General features: G+C 37.1%; 1 protein-coding gene across 4 annotated transcripts in view; it reads right to left on the bottom strand.

Annotated features, from left to right (window-relative positions):
• The window catches only part of PARD3B (par-3 family cell polarity regulator beta), a 995854-nt gene that overhangs the window by 349013 nt on the left and 633006 nt on the right, over nt 1-13835 (bottom strand). The window lies entirely within an intron of this gene.

Below are 13835 nucleotides of genomic sequence, written 5' to 3'. Positions count from 1 at the left end.
TTCTTTGTAGGAAAGCATTTAACTATAATTCAATTTCTTTAATAGCTATAGGAATACTCAGACTATTTCTTCTTGCATGTGTTTGATAGTTTGTCTCCCTCCCTCAAGTAATTTGAAATTTCATTTCATGTTAGTTGTCAAGAATGTTGTTCATAATAGTGCTTTAATATTCTTTTATTATCTGTAGAATCCATAGTGATGTCCCTTCTCTCAATCCTGATAATGTTCACGTATCTTATTTTATCCTGATTGGTCTTGGTATTGAGGCACCATTTTTCTTGACCTTCTTAGAAACTAGACCTGGGTTTCACTGATTTTCTCAAAACATTTTTCCAGTTCATTGATTTCTACTCTTTTAAGATATCCTTTCTTAAGCTTAATTTGGGTTGAATTACTCTACTTTTTCTGTTTTCTTAAAGTGAAAACTGAGGTTATTGATTTGAGACCTTTCTCCTTTTTCTATATAGTTTGGTTCTATAAATTATCCTCTTAGTGGCATCCCACAATTTTTTTTATTGTTGCACAAATCCTAATACACAGTGTTTTCATTTTCATTCAATTCAAATATTTTTTATGTTTTCTCTTAGTTTTTTTTCTTGATCCAAGTATTTGTAGATTTTCCAGGTTTATTTCTGTTTTTGAAATTTTAATTCCACCATAATGAAAGAATATATATTGTAGGACCTGAATCCTTTTAACATTTTTGAGACTTATTCTTGGATTTGGGTTTCTAGCTTTCATTAAACTTGGGAAAATTTTGGCAATTATTTCTTCATATATTTTTCTCTGGTCTCCCTTTTCTCTCATTTGGGGACTCCAATTACATGTACCTCAGGCCACCTTGAAGTTGTCCCTCAGTTCACAGTTCACTATTCATTTCTGTGTGTCTTTTCTCTGTTTTACTATTGCTATGCCTTTTTTTTCTGCAACGTCTAATCTGCTGTTAATTCCATCCAGTGTATTTTTCACTTCAGATGTTAAACTTTTTGTTTCCAGATGATTTTTTAATAACTCCCATACCTCTACTTAACATGTCCAATTTTCCTCCAGGTTTTTGAATGCATGGAATACAGTCATAATATTTTTTAAATGTGCTTGTCTTCAAATTCTAACATCTGTATCAGTTCTGGTTTTAATGATCGATTTTTCTCATTATGTGTCATATTTCTATAGTTCTTTGTATACATGATAATCTTTTATTGGATGCTAGATACCATAAATTTTACCTTGTTGGGTTCTTGGCATTTTTATATTCCTTTAAATATTTTTATATCTTTGGGATATTAGTTGAGTTACTTGGAAAGAGTTCATCCTTTTGGGTTTGCTTTTAAGATTTTCTAGGTGGGACCAGAATAGCCTTTACTCTAGGCTGATAATGCCCTGCTACAGAGGCATTGCCCTTATGCACGCCCTATCCAATGTCTTATGGATTTTAAGATTTTTCCAATCTTGTTGGTGGGAATAGGTACAATTTTTGGTCCTGTTCGAACACTGGGTACTATTTCCTGGATATTTTGGGGAGTTACTCTCCCAGCCTTGGTAGTTTTCTTACATAAGTGCTCTGATCAGTACTCTGTGTAATATTCAAGACAGAAGCTCTAAATACACCTGGAGTTCAGTCTCTGTGCAGTTCTCTCTTCTCTGGTACTCTACACAATCTAAACATCTTGCTTTCTCTGGACTCTCAGCTCCATGGTACAGTATTGCTTAATTTCTCTGGAATGAGTAGCAAAATAGTTCTAATATTTTTTAAAAAATTGCAACATCTTTGTCCTTTTTTGAAACTACAGCTTCCTAAATCACAGAACCAATGACCCTAAGACAACTTGATTAGCTATCATCCAGAATACAATGGGGAGACACTGAGCTGAGAACGTGATCAGTGACTGAGAGCAATATTCTTTGGAAGTCTCATTACCCGCTTTTCTCCCACAAAGAGATACCATGTAATCAGTGCTGAAAAATAGGATTTTTAAAAAAAAATTTGGCATATATAACCAAAGAGAATGCAGTTGTAGACTAAAGAAAACCATGTCTAAACTCAGGACTATTCCCGCCCAGTACACATGCTATCGTTATGAGCAACTGTCACAAGTCTTCCTTCCAAGAGTCCTCACGACTGGACCCCAAGTTTTAACCATTCCATGGCTGAACTTTGGCAACTGCCTCCAATTTCCTCTTGACCTACCTCCTCTCCCCAAGTCTACATTATTTATTTACCATATCCAGATTGATCTGTGCTAAGTATCATTTTCATTATTTTTCTAATCTACCCCAAAACCTTCACCAAATTCAAACTGCATAGAAAGTAATTTAATCTCCTCAGCCCTGTATTCAAGGTTTGAACTCTATTCACCTTTTATCAGAGTCATACAGGGTGATTCCCATCTGCCTTTACCTCAGTTGGAAATGCCTCACATGTACAAATACACTTTCTTCTCCTGGGCCAAGCTCCCCACTATAACCTCCTCTTTGTAGAATATTCTCTCCATTTCTGTCCCCCTCCCCAGAAGATACTTTAGCTTTTCCTCTGTCCAAATGTGCTATTTTCTACTCTGTATCATGTTGATTTGTGAGCAACTTCAATGAAGGGAAAGATAATATTTTATTCATCATTACATGATAAACCATTACAGATTACAAAGGTCCTCAAAGATTAGTTGTATGGAGTCTCTCAAAGACTACATGTGTGAGTTCCCTCTTAGGAAACCTATCTGTGAATTCTTGGGATCTATCAGGGATGGATTATTTCTACTACTCACACTATAAAAATGCTCATGTTTCTTAGACCCTTGATAAATATTTCTATTATCAGCAAGAAATCGATACTGATTAAACCACAGAAAAAAAGGGGGCACAGGCTACCCTGTGAGTCACATAATAAACCATTACTATACACTATTAACCAGGAAAACCACACACCTGTAATTTCACTATTTATAAATGTACATTTCCACAAAGTGATTCTATCCTTAACGGGGATAAGGTGGAAGGAACCAAAATGTATTACATGTGTCAGAAATCATGCTAAGCATTTTAACACATGTTATCTTATTAATCCTTACAAATGCTCTGTGAGTTGGGCATTATTATCTTCACTTTACAGAGGAGGGAACTGAGGCTCAGTAGGATTATGTCATAAAGTTAGCAAGTGGGGCAACTGGAATCTGAAGATTTCCTGATTTCAAAGCACAAATTCCTTCTAGTATGTGAGTCTAAGAGGTAAGATTTTGCTAATGGTTTTACCATCAAGTAGAATACATTTCACTAGTCACCACTACCTGCTAAAGTAGAATTTTATAACAAACTACATGAAAGAGCACATGATGTCTCTTAAAATGGTTGTTGACGTTCTCAGAAGACACAGAGTTGTCCTAAATTGTTTTGAGCCTCATATACCTGGAAACTGTTACCAAGGAGAGGTGGACCATTGTTCAGATGATGTCATCAGAGCAGTGGGAAGGGAATAAAAAGAGACAAATCCAAGTGACATCATAGAGAATTTATTGCTTGAACATAGGAATGAAGTAACAGAGAGAACCACAGAATCCAGTGTGTGGTCTTGTGACTGAGGGATGCCATAACTAGAAAGAAGACAGGGGGAAAATGGTGTAGGATCAAGTCAATAATCTTGAAATAGTAGAAGCAGCATGGAGTGCCCTGGGACTCACATCTCCCTTTTTCACCTCACTCCCCCACAACCCTTGGCTTTTTAATGCAACCTAAGACCAGAGTAACTTTTTTGGCAGGCAAAGTGCACTACTATCAACTAACATCCTGAAGTGTTTTTTGTATTAACTGCTCTTAAGCCAGGTCTTTGTCCCACAAAGATTTATGGAGAGACAATGGTGTGTCCGGCATCATGCTAGGCACTGGGACTGTGGAAGTGAACAAGTCAGTCTGAGCCTGGAACCAGCAGTGTTTCTCTCACACAACTAATCACAAATACAGTGAGAGTAATGTATTAGCAAATCTTCCCACTCAAAGCTACCTTCAGCTCTCACCTTGACAGATCTAATAACCCCCTGACTGATCTTGGAGATTCTGCAATTACTCCCTATAATCTATTTGCCACACAAAAGCTACTGGGATCCTTTTTAAAATAATAAACAAAACAAAAATCGTATCACAACAGTCCCATGCTCAAAGCCTCCCAGTAGCTTCTGCTTACGTTTAGAAGGAAATCTAAAAACTCATGATAGCCTTCAAGCCCTGCCTGGGCTGATCCCTGGGGGGCTTCCAACCTCATTCAGCACAGCTCTCTCCTTGCTTAGCATACTCCGCCCATTCTGGCCTCTCTGCAGTTTCCCAAATGCTGGGCACATCTCTCTTCAGAGCTCTGGGACATGATCTTCCCCCTGACTGTAGTGCCATTCTCCCAGAGAGCCACATAGCTCACGGTCCTCCTTCATTCACATTTCCATATTCAGTACATCCTCAGAAAGGTCCTCCTGGCCACCTTACCTATGGCAGGGCTTCCAACTCTAGCTCTCCATTGCTATCTCCTCATTCTGCTTCAGTTTTCTACAAAGCACTCATCCCTGCCTGACATCGTTTCCACCCAGAACATAAACTCTATGCGGACATGGGCTTTGTTTTGTTCACCATTTTGTCCCCAGGGTCTAGAACAGTGCCTGGGACATCGCAGGCACTCACTACATATTTGTAAATTAAAGAAGGATGATTAGGGAACCTCGAAAGTGGATAATGAAGAGACTAACCCAATTTATGGATTGGGTCTTCCTGAGGGCTTTAAGTAGAGATCCGAAGATGTACAGGGAAGCGTGAAGATGATGTTTGGATAGAGGAAACATGAAAGCTCCCAAACAGGTCCCATACATAGACCCCAAAGGTCTTCCATAGCGTTGGAGCACTCAGTGTGAGAGGGAGATGGGTGGGAGACCAGGTGAAGTAGAAAGAAAGGGGTCAGTTGTGGAGGAACCCAAAACCACATTAACGAGTTTTATCTTTAACCTCAAGGCAATGGGATGCTGTTAAGGGCTTTTTAGCAAGGAAGTGACATGATCGGATTTGTGTTTTCAAGAGATCACCCAGACTGTAGTGTGGAAAATGAGCTGGATGGGAGTAAGGCAGGAGGCAGATGTGATCTTTTTTTTTTAACCCAAGTACAGGAATTTACATTTATCCCTATTAAATTTAATCTTCTGAATTGCAGCTCATCAGTTCTCTCTGTTGAGATCTTCCTGAATCCTGATTCTGTCATCCAATGCATTAGCAAACTGCGGAGCTGTGTGTCACCTACACATTTGACAAGTAAGCCTGCTATATCCAGGTCATGTGCAGGGCTTATGTTACTGAACACCATCCCTGCTCTCTTCCTGGCACTTCTGCACATGCGTGTGAGAGAGCCAGCTGGGCAGAAACATACTCTCCCATCACTCAACATTGTTTCTTCTTGTAAAGTTAACTGGCCAGCCGGGAACTGAACTGTAACCCTCATGATCTCGTAACCCAAGCTACTCAGGATTTATGTGTGCATTTCTCCTAGAGCTTATGGACTTTACACTAAGACAGCAACCCATTTAATTCTTGCATGTATTAATTTTGGCACCTGGTTTCTGGCTGGGGATTGCATAGCTGCTTCTGTTCTTGGCTACAATAAGTGCTATCAAAAGATTTCTCTTCTGGCATGAATTGAAGTATATAATACCGTCTATATTTCTGCCCAGAATTGACTATCATCTGTTTAATATGCAAACTGTGCAAAACCAGGGCTACTAGTATGTAATGGATTTTGAAAAGTTGTCATCCAGATTCATTGTTTATTAGAGGATATTAACTTTGGAGGTTTATGTGCTGTCTCTCCAACCCAGAGAACACAACCATTCCCTTAAATGGGAAGCACAAAGGTCTGCACACACTCTAGTGAACTGATCTGGTATTTTATACTGATCTCTTAGATAAGCTCATTTAAATCAGGCTCCTTTTTTGCAGAACAGATGATTACACATACATATTAAATACCCACTATCTTTTGGGAAGGTGTTGAGGTATATTAAGAATCTGGAACAAGGTTGAGCTAATGGAAAACACTAATAGGAAAAATGGAAAGCTGATAGACCCAGAGTCCAAAGTGACTTCATAGGCAGCAATTTTTTAATCTCTTTTCCTTAGACCAGGGGTTTCTTTGGAGGCCTCAGAGACTGTGGATGAAAGAAGGGAAAGTGCAGCATCCCATCCTATCACCTTTCTCTCCTCCCCTTGTGCCCTGATTCTTATAATAAACTTTCTTGCTGTAAAATTTTAAAAGAGATTTGGAAAAATTAATTTAAAATTACTTGGATATGAATTACTCATTTAATAGATATTGACTGATTTTTTTTAGCAATGTTTGTGAATACCTAGAAATTCTTGTGAATTGGAATAAAAATCCCCAAATAACTGTTTTCAAATGTAATGATTTTTTTTATGAATGATAAGTGTAATAATTAGTAAATCAGCACGGGGTTACATTTTAGGGATATTCAAACATTTATTAATTTCAAATTTCTGGCTTTATTTTCATACTTCAGAGCCAATAATTTTTTTCATGTCTTGGATATTTTTGGTAGGTCCTGGTAAATCTCATAGGCTCTAGACCCTGTGCCTTTAGCAACTAACAAGGAAAAAAAAATCCTTGCCTGCTTCAACCACAGAAATTGTCTCAATAACTCAGGATGTGAAAATATAAATTTAAAACTACTGCTTTAGGTTATTAAGAAGAAAAAAAATAATATTTTGTTTTTGTTCCATCTGGGTTATCCCCTTCCTAAATGTTGTGCCTTCATGAATTCTCTGGTTTGAAATGGCATCATCACTGTCCTTAACAACTCTGACTTTTTGCCCTGCTCCAACCTAAATATAATTAGTCAAGCTTGACTTTGACCATGGATAGGGAATCAGGTCTTTGCTTTCTTACTGCTTTTCTATGGATTATACATTTCTATCAAAATGGGATTGGAATAATAGTCTCTAAAGATGAGCATCTAAAAGAACTCAGAAATTCTGCCCAATGCATACAAGGCTCTCTTTGCCCTTCTATATACTAGAGTGACCAGAAGCGCACCACCTCATAGGGAAGCCATGGCACACACTATGGCTGGCTGGCCCAGTGCCACCAACAACCTCAGTCTCCTGGTCAATGAGATCAGGATGGAAGTTTGCTGGGCAGCACTCCTTATACAATGTTGGATTTCCTGATATAAAGGGAAGAATGTTGGCATAAGCTATTATTCTCTGCTCTGCCCTACCTTTTTTTCTTTTTGCCTGGAAGATGGACATGATTGTTGAAGACACAGAACTGGACACTGACATAACAAATATGAGGACAAGAGCCAGAAAATCAAGAATGGCAGAGGGGAAAAAGAAAGGAGCATAGGTCTTTGATGGCTACACTGAGCCACTGAATTGGCCCTATTTGGATTTCATGTTATATATGACCAATAAACTCCTGTTTCTTATACCACTGTTGGTATAGTGAGCATTGCAGGGGAATGTGCTCCTGTTTAATACCATTTCAACTGGTAAAGAGTTACTTTCTGTATTGACCTGAAATCTGTTAACACACATTATCATTCTGCCCATAAATATTCTTATCCTGTCTTCTAGGTGATAGTCCTCAATGATAGGAAATCAGCCAATATACTCTACACTCCTTTTCCTTTTCAGAGTTAAATATCCACAGTTCTTTCTACCATGAACAGAATTACATGATTTTTGATCCTACTTTAAAATTATTTTACTGCTGCCAATTGATTTTATTCTAATTGTAAATGTAATACATATTTGTGTTAGAAGATTTAAAAGGTACAGGAATATATAAAGAAGATAAAAATTATCCTTGCAACTACCACTACGAGAAAAACCAATGCTAACATTTTGCTGAATTTCCTTCCATCATTTATAAATGGATATATTTCCATCATTTATATATGTACATCTATACATACACTTATGCAGTAACATATCTGAATACTGTTCTCAACGGACACTTTATCATTAAGATTTTTCATGTCATTAAATAGTCTTAAAATTTTTATTGGTTGCACAATAGTCTATTTTATCTATTAGATCAATAGCCTATAATTTCACAAACCCTCTAATTGCTGGGAAATTAAGTTCACTATAGTGAAAAATCCTTAAATTTAAATCTTGATTAAATCTTTAATTTTTTTTTTGTAGGATAATTCTTCAAAATGGAATTACTGGATAAAAGATAAAAATAGTGCTAAGATTCCCTATGGTGGTGCCTTATACAATTATTACATTGCCTTGCAGTAAAGTAGCATTAATTTAAATATCCAACAAACACATACTGTGATACTGAGACATGTATGTTTCAGCATCTGCCAGTGTTTGCCAATATAGTATCTCAACTGTTCTACTGACTTGTGAGGTTGAATATATTTCATATACCTTAGCCAACTGAATTTCTCGGTGAACTGAGCATATATTTTTCTAACTTTGTATTGAAATATCTTCTAATAACTACTAAGAGCTCTTCATATACTAAAGATATTTTTTGTCAAGTATTTTATAATTATTCCTTTATTCTCGTGAACAACAAAGAACATGTGGATAATAGGGAGCGATTATTAGTGTCTCTTAATCCTATTTAAGAATGTGGAGGTTCTAAATTAATTAACATTTCAGGATGTGCATTTAAAAAGGAACAATGTAATCCAAAGTGAACTTGTAGGATCATCTCTTAGTTTTACTTATATTATCCATAGCTAATGTCTTCTCCAACTTAAGAAAAAATATTTTCTCTTTTCACTCAAATAGGCTTCTTTAGGTACTTCTCTTATATACCAGCATTTTATCTTCAAAATGAACTTCTAAAACATGCTTAGAAAAGTACATGGTAATGATATATTGAACACCTGTTCAAAATTATCACCTTCTTTTACAGATATTTCCAATCCATTAATGATGAAACATATAACCAGTTTTTTCCAGTGGGGTGGATGATCAGACTGAGCTGTCTTTAGAAATTCTTGCCCTTGATGACCTTGTGACCTCATTTTCAATATAACAACATCTCTAAAATATGGCTTGGTCATGGATAAGCACTTTAAGTATTTTTTATAAAAGGATACAGATTATATATTTAAGGGGTTAGTTAATTTAGCCCGTTTAAGAGTTAACTTACACATCTATCGATATCAAGTAGCTATGTTGGACATTATACAAATCAGGTAACATGAATATAGGGCTTTTTAACGTTCCTCATTTGTCTTAGCATACTAAGCTACCGTAGATTGCACTTGTATTAATAAATTTTTTGATTAAACCTAAATACAAAAATTGCTTTGTGGATAAAAATGTGCAAAAATTATGATGCTGTAATGGGTGAGTCTGTACCAAGTATTTAAACTATGTAGGACATTTTCAATTTATTTTGAGTTGTGTTCTTTGAGTTAGCATTTTTTGGTATCACTTCAGGATATTTGCCATGACAACTAATACCGTGTGACCCAAGGTGAGCAAAATCTCTGAATATTCAGCTTATATGATATTTGTCACAACTCACATGCAATCCAATTGCTCTATAGTAATGTAATTCAATTTCATGTTGCTGCAGGTAAAAGCAAGCAGTTCAAGCATGTTTTGAATATAATTCCCATGGCACTAGGTTTGTGCACAAACTACACTATTCCTCTGCACAAAGATTTATGGAAAATGAAAATGGGATTAATAAATAAGCATGCAGATGTGTTGCAAAAATATTTATCTTCAACTTTTTCTAATTCTATAAACAAAAGGAAAAACTTTTTATAAATTAAAATTAAATATAAACAAAATATATATACTTCTTGAGATAGAATTTTAAAAAACAACAACAAAAGGAAGATAAAGACCAACACAAAGGGAAAAGAATGTCAGTGGTAGAAGATGAAAAAGGGCCTCAAACAATCTGATTTAATTAACCCTCTCTGGCAGTGCAAGTGAATTCACATGATCTAAATCAATTATGTCAAGTGATTGCCTAATTTATTCATAGATTCCTCCAATTAGGAAATAAAGCACATAGCCCTTTTCTTCAAGTTTTAAACAACTGCTTTCACTCTTTTCTATGGAATGAAGTTAAAGCCCTTGGCCCTTCTACATTTCCTGAGTTGACTCTCTCCTTAAATCTGTTCATTTTTATGAACCTTCTGCAAACACTTTCAAATGAACAAAACCCATTTGGGCGAGTGACTGTGAGTGTAGAGTGTTTGGCACCCTCCTGAAATAGCTTTACCCCATTCTATGTTGCCATCCAAACCACTTATTTGCACTTTCATTCATTTATCCTTTAATTATTTGTTTGCACTCTTATTCAACTATTCAAACTTTTGATGTAAAAAAAGGGGGTCCCGCCTACTTAGTAAGATCGGCCAAATTAATCACTGAGATCAATGGGTTTCTGAGATTGCAGCCAGATTGTTCTGACACTATCTGTCCATACCGTCCATCCTGGATTTGTTCGGCACCTGTGCGTCCTAAGCAGTGAGCGGGGTGCTAAAGAAGTAAGAGGCAAGGCCTTGGAGGGGCTTGCCATCTGATTAGAGTGGGAAAAAATTCTCTCTCAGCAGGTACCCAAAAGTGTGTGCAATTCTGTGCTAAAAATAGTCACCCCAGTGGTAACTGCTTTAGGAATTCAGAGAAAGAGCTTGAAAAAAATGACAGCCCCCTGGAACAGGCAAGACTTGAGCAGGTCCTGAATGAAAGACAGAATTTAAGGAGGAGAGGAGGATGTGTCTTCTATTTTTAGAGTGAAGACCGGGAAATTAATAAGCCTCCCTTGAAAACAGAAGAGCATCGAAGTTAAATGTACCCGAGTTCAAATCCTGGCTCCACCACTTAGTAGCCATGACACCTTACACAAGCCAATCTCTTTAAGTCCCACGAACATCATCTATAAGACGGCAATAGAACGGCCGTGCAAAAACCCATGCCTGGTATACCATCAGTGCTCAAAAAATAGTTGTTACTACTATTAGAGTTCCCGCTAATGCCTCCCCTCTTTTTCCTATTCTAGATTAACAGCCATCATCTTGGATTCTGGGGCTGAGGTGTTTAATCTCTCTGCCATGTGTAAAGCAAAGTCCGTGGTTTCTAGCCACTGATTGTTCAGTACTGCATCTGAGGTTACTCTGTGAGGCATGTGCTTACTGCTTACTGCATACTGCACGCAGGCAGGCTCATTCTGCCATCAGAGGTCCATTCCTGTCTTGTTACAGCCCAGCCTGTTCTCTCATGCGGCTCTGCAGTCAATTCCTACCTATTTAGAGGCTGTGGACACTTCTCTATCCTGGAGGTTCTCCCTCACGTTGCACCCCGCCTCCCAGCATCGCTCCACATGTCCCAGCTGGTTGGTGATCCTCCCCTCCTCCTACTCTGGCTGCTGCACGTCACCTTTAAACCTCACAGACACAACTTCTCTGTGCCCAGGACACTCCCCAGAGGACTCGTCCTATGGAGATGGTCTGGACTCAAGGTTTCTGTGATCAAATGAGTTTGGGAAACGCTGCATATATTATATCTTGAAGACCCATGGAGACTCTTAAAACCCAACAATATACATAAAATATGTTAAAGATTGTGAGCAATCCTGTATTTAAGAAGCCTGTTTAACTCAGCCTTTTCCAAACTTACTTGACCATTCTTTCCTGTATCATTCAAATCACTGCTAAGACATGCCATCTATTTTCAATTATATTTCATGCTCATCTACTTTTATATCAACAAACACTTTCTTCATTCTTTGATAAGGCTTCATTACTAGCCTACAGCTAGAGGACTTGTCCACTTGTGATTTTCTGCTCACCTTCCTGGGTACAGAGAAAGCACTGAGATTATTTACCTGGCATCTACTGATTTATTAAATCTGGAAATAGGAAATCTCTGATGTAACCTAGTTTGCACTCAATTTGGGTGCTACGATCATTTTTTTCCTCAAATTTTAAAAAAATGGGCTAAATGTTTTCCAACTCCTTAGTATACCCTTGTTTTACTTTTAAGGAATTTCAGCTGGAACCGTATTTACAGGCTCTCAGGCTTCTTTCAAGACAATCCTGAAGGGCTTGGGGATTATGCCAGTTAGTTTCTGGATCAGCAGAGGGTAGATCAGCTATTCCCAGCTCACCTGAAACCATCACTCTTGATTAGGCAATTTCCAATTTGATCTCTGTTTTAATTTTCACTCTAATTTTAATACTTTCATTGAATAGAGTTCCTAGTAACCTTTCCTTATGCACACTGGAAAACAAGTGGGTACTGAAATAGTAGCCTTTCTACTCATGTTTCCTCTCTCCACAATTTGTAGTTTATGCTTATTATACTAAATAGCCTTGGCCAGTGTTTTTTTAATATCTGGATATTTGTACCTCTTAATCCCCTTCACCTATTTCACAAATACTCTCCCCCTTCTTCCCTCTGGCAACTGCCAGTTCATTTTCTGTATTTATGAGTCTGGTTGTTTTGTTCATTTTCTTACATTCCACATATAAGTTAAATCATGGTATTTTTCTTTGTCTGACTTATTTCACTTAGCATAATACCCTCTAGGTCCATCCATGTTGTCGCAAATGGCAACATCTCATTTTTTCTTTTTGTGGCTGAGTAATATTCTATCTATATCTATATAGATATCACATCTTCTTTATTCATCTATCGATAGATACTCAGGGTGTTTCCATATCTTGGCTATTGTAAATAATGCTGCAATAAACATAAAGATGCATATATATGTTTTAAAATTTGTATTTTCATTTTCTTGGGTAAATACCCAATAGTGTAATTACACCAGATCATATTGTAGCTCTCTTTTTAATTTTGTTGAAATTCCATAGTGTTTCCCACAGTAGTAGCACCAATTTACATTCTACTAACACAGCATGAGAGTTCCTTTTTCTCTACACCCTTGCCAACACTTGTTATTTCTTGTCTTTTTGACAGTAGCCATTCTGACAGGTGTGAGGTGATATCTCATTGTGGTTTTGATTTGCATTTCCCTGATGATGAGTGATGTTGAGCATTCTTTCATGTGTCTGTTGGCCATCTGTGAGTCTTCTTTGGGAAAATGACTATTCAGGTCCTCTGCCCATTTTTTAATTGATTTGATTTTTTGGTATTGAGTTGTATAAGTTCTTTATATGTTTTAGAGATTAGCCTCTTATTGGCTATGCCATTTGCAAATATCTTCTGCCTTTCAATAGGATGCCTTTTTGTTTTGTTGATGGTTTCCTTTGCCGTGCAAAAGTGTTTTTACTTTAGTGCAGTCCCAATAGTTTATTTTTTCCTTTGTTTTCCTTGCCTGAGGAGACACAACCATAAATATGCAGCTAAGGTCGATGTCCAAGAGATCAGTGCCTATGTTTTCATTTAGGAGTTTTATAGTTTCAGGTCTCACATTTAGGTCACTCATCAATTTTAAGTTTATTTTTGTGGATGGTGTAAGAGGTCCAGCTTTCCCAGCACCATTTATTGAAGAGACTGTCCTTTCCCCATTGTATATTCTCTCCTCCTTTGTCATAAATTAATTGACTATGGAAGCTTGGGCTTATTTCTGGGCTCTCCATCCTGTTTCATTGATCTATGTGTCTTTTTGTGCCAGTGCCATACTGTTTTGATTACTACAGCTTTGTAGTATTATCTTGAAACCTGGGATTGTGATAGTCCCAGTTTTGTTCTTTTTTCCTCAATATTGCTTTGGCTCCTTGGAATCTTCCACACAAACTTTAGGATTATTTGTTCTAGTTCTATGAAAAATGCAACTGGAATTTTGATAAGAATTGCACTGAATATGTAGAGTGCATTGGGTGGTATGGACATTTTAACAATATTAATTC

The sequence above is a fragment of the Halichoerus grypus genome, chromosome 4, assembly GCF_964656455.1.
Source record: "Halichoerus grypus chromosome 4, mHalGry1.hap1.1, whole genome shotgun sequence".
In the NCBI taxonomy this organism is placed as follows: domain Eukaryota; kingdom Metazoa; phylum Chordata; class Mammalia; order Carnivora; family Phocidae; genus Halichoerus; species Halichoerus grypus.
This window is presented reverse-complemented; position numbering and strand designations above follow the sequence as displayed.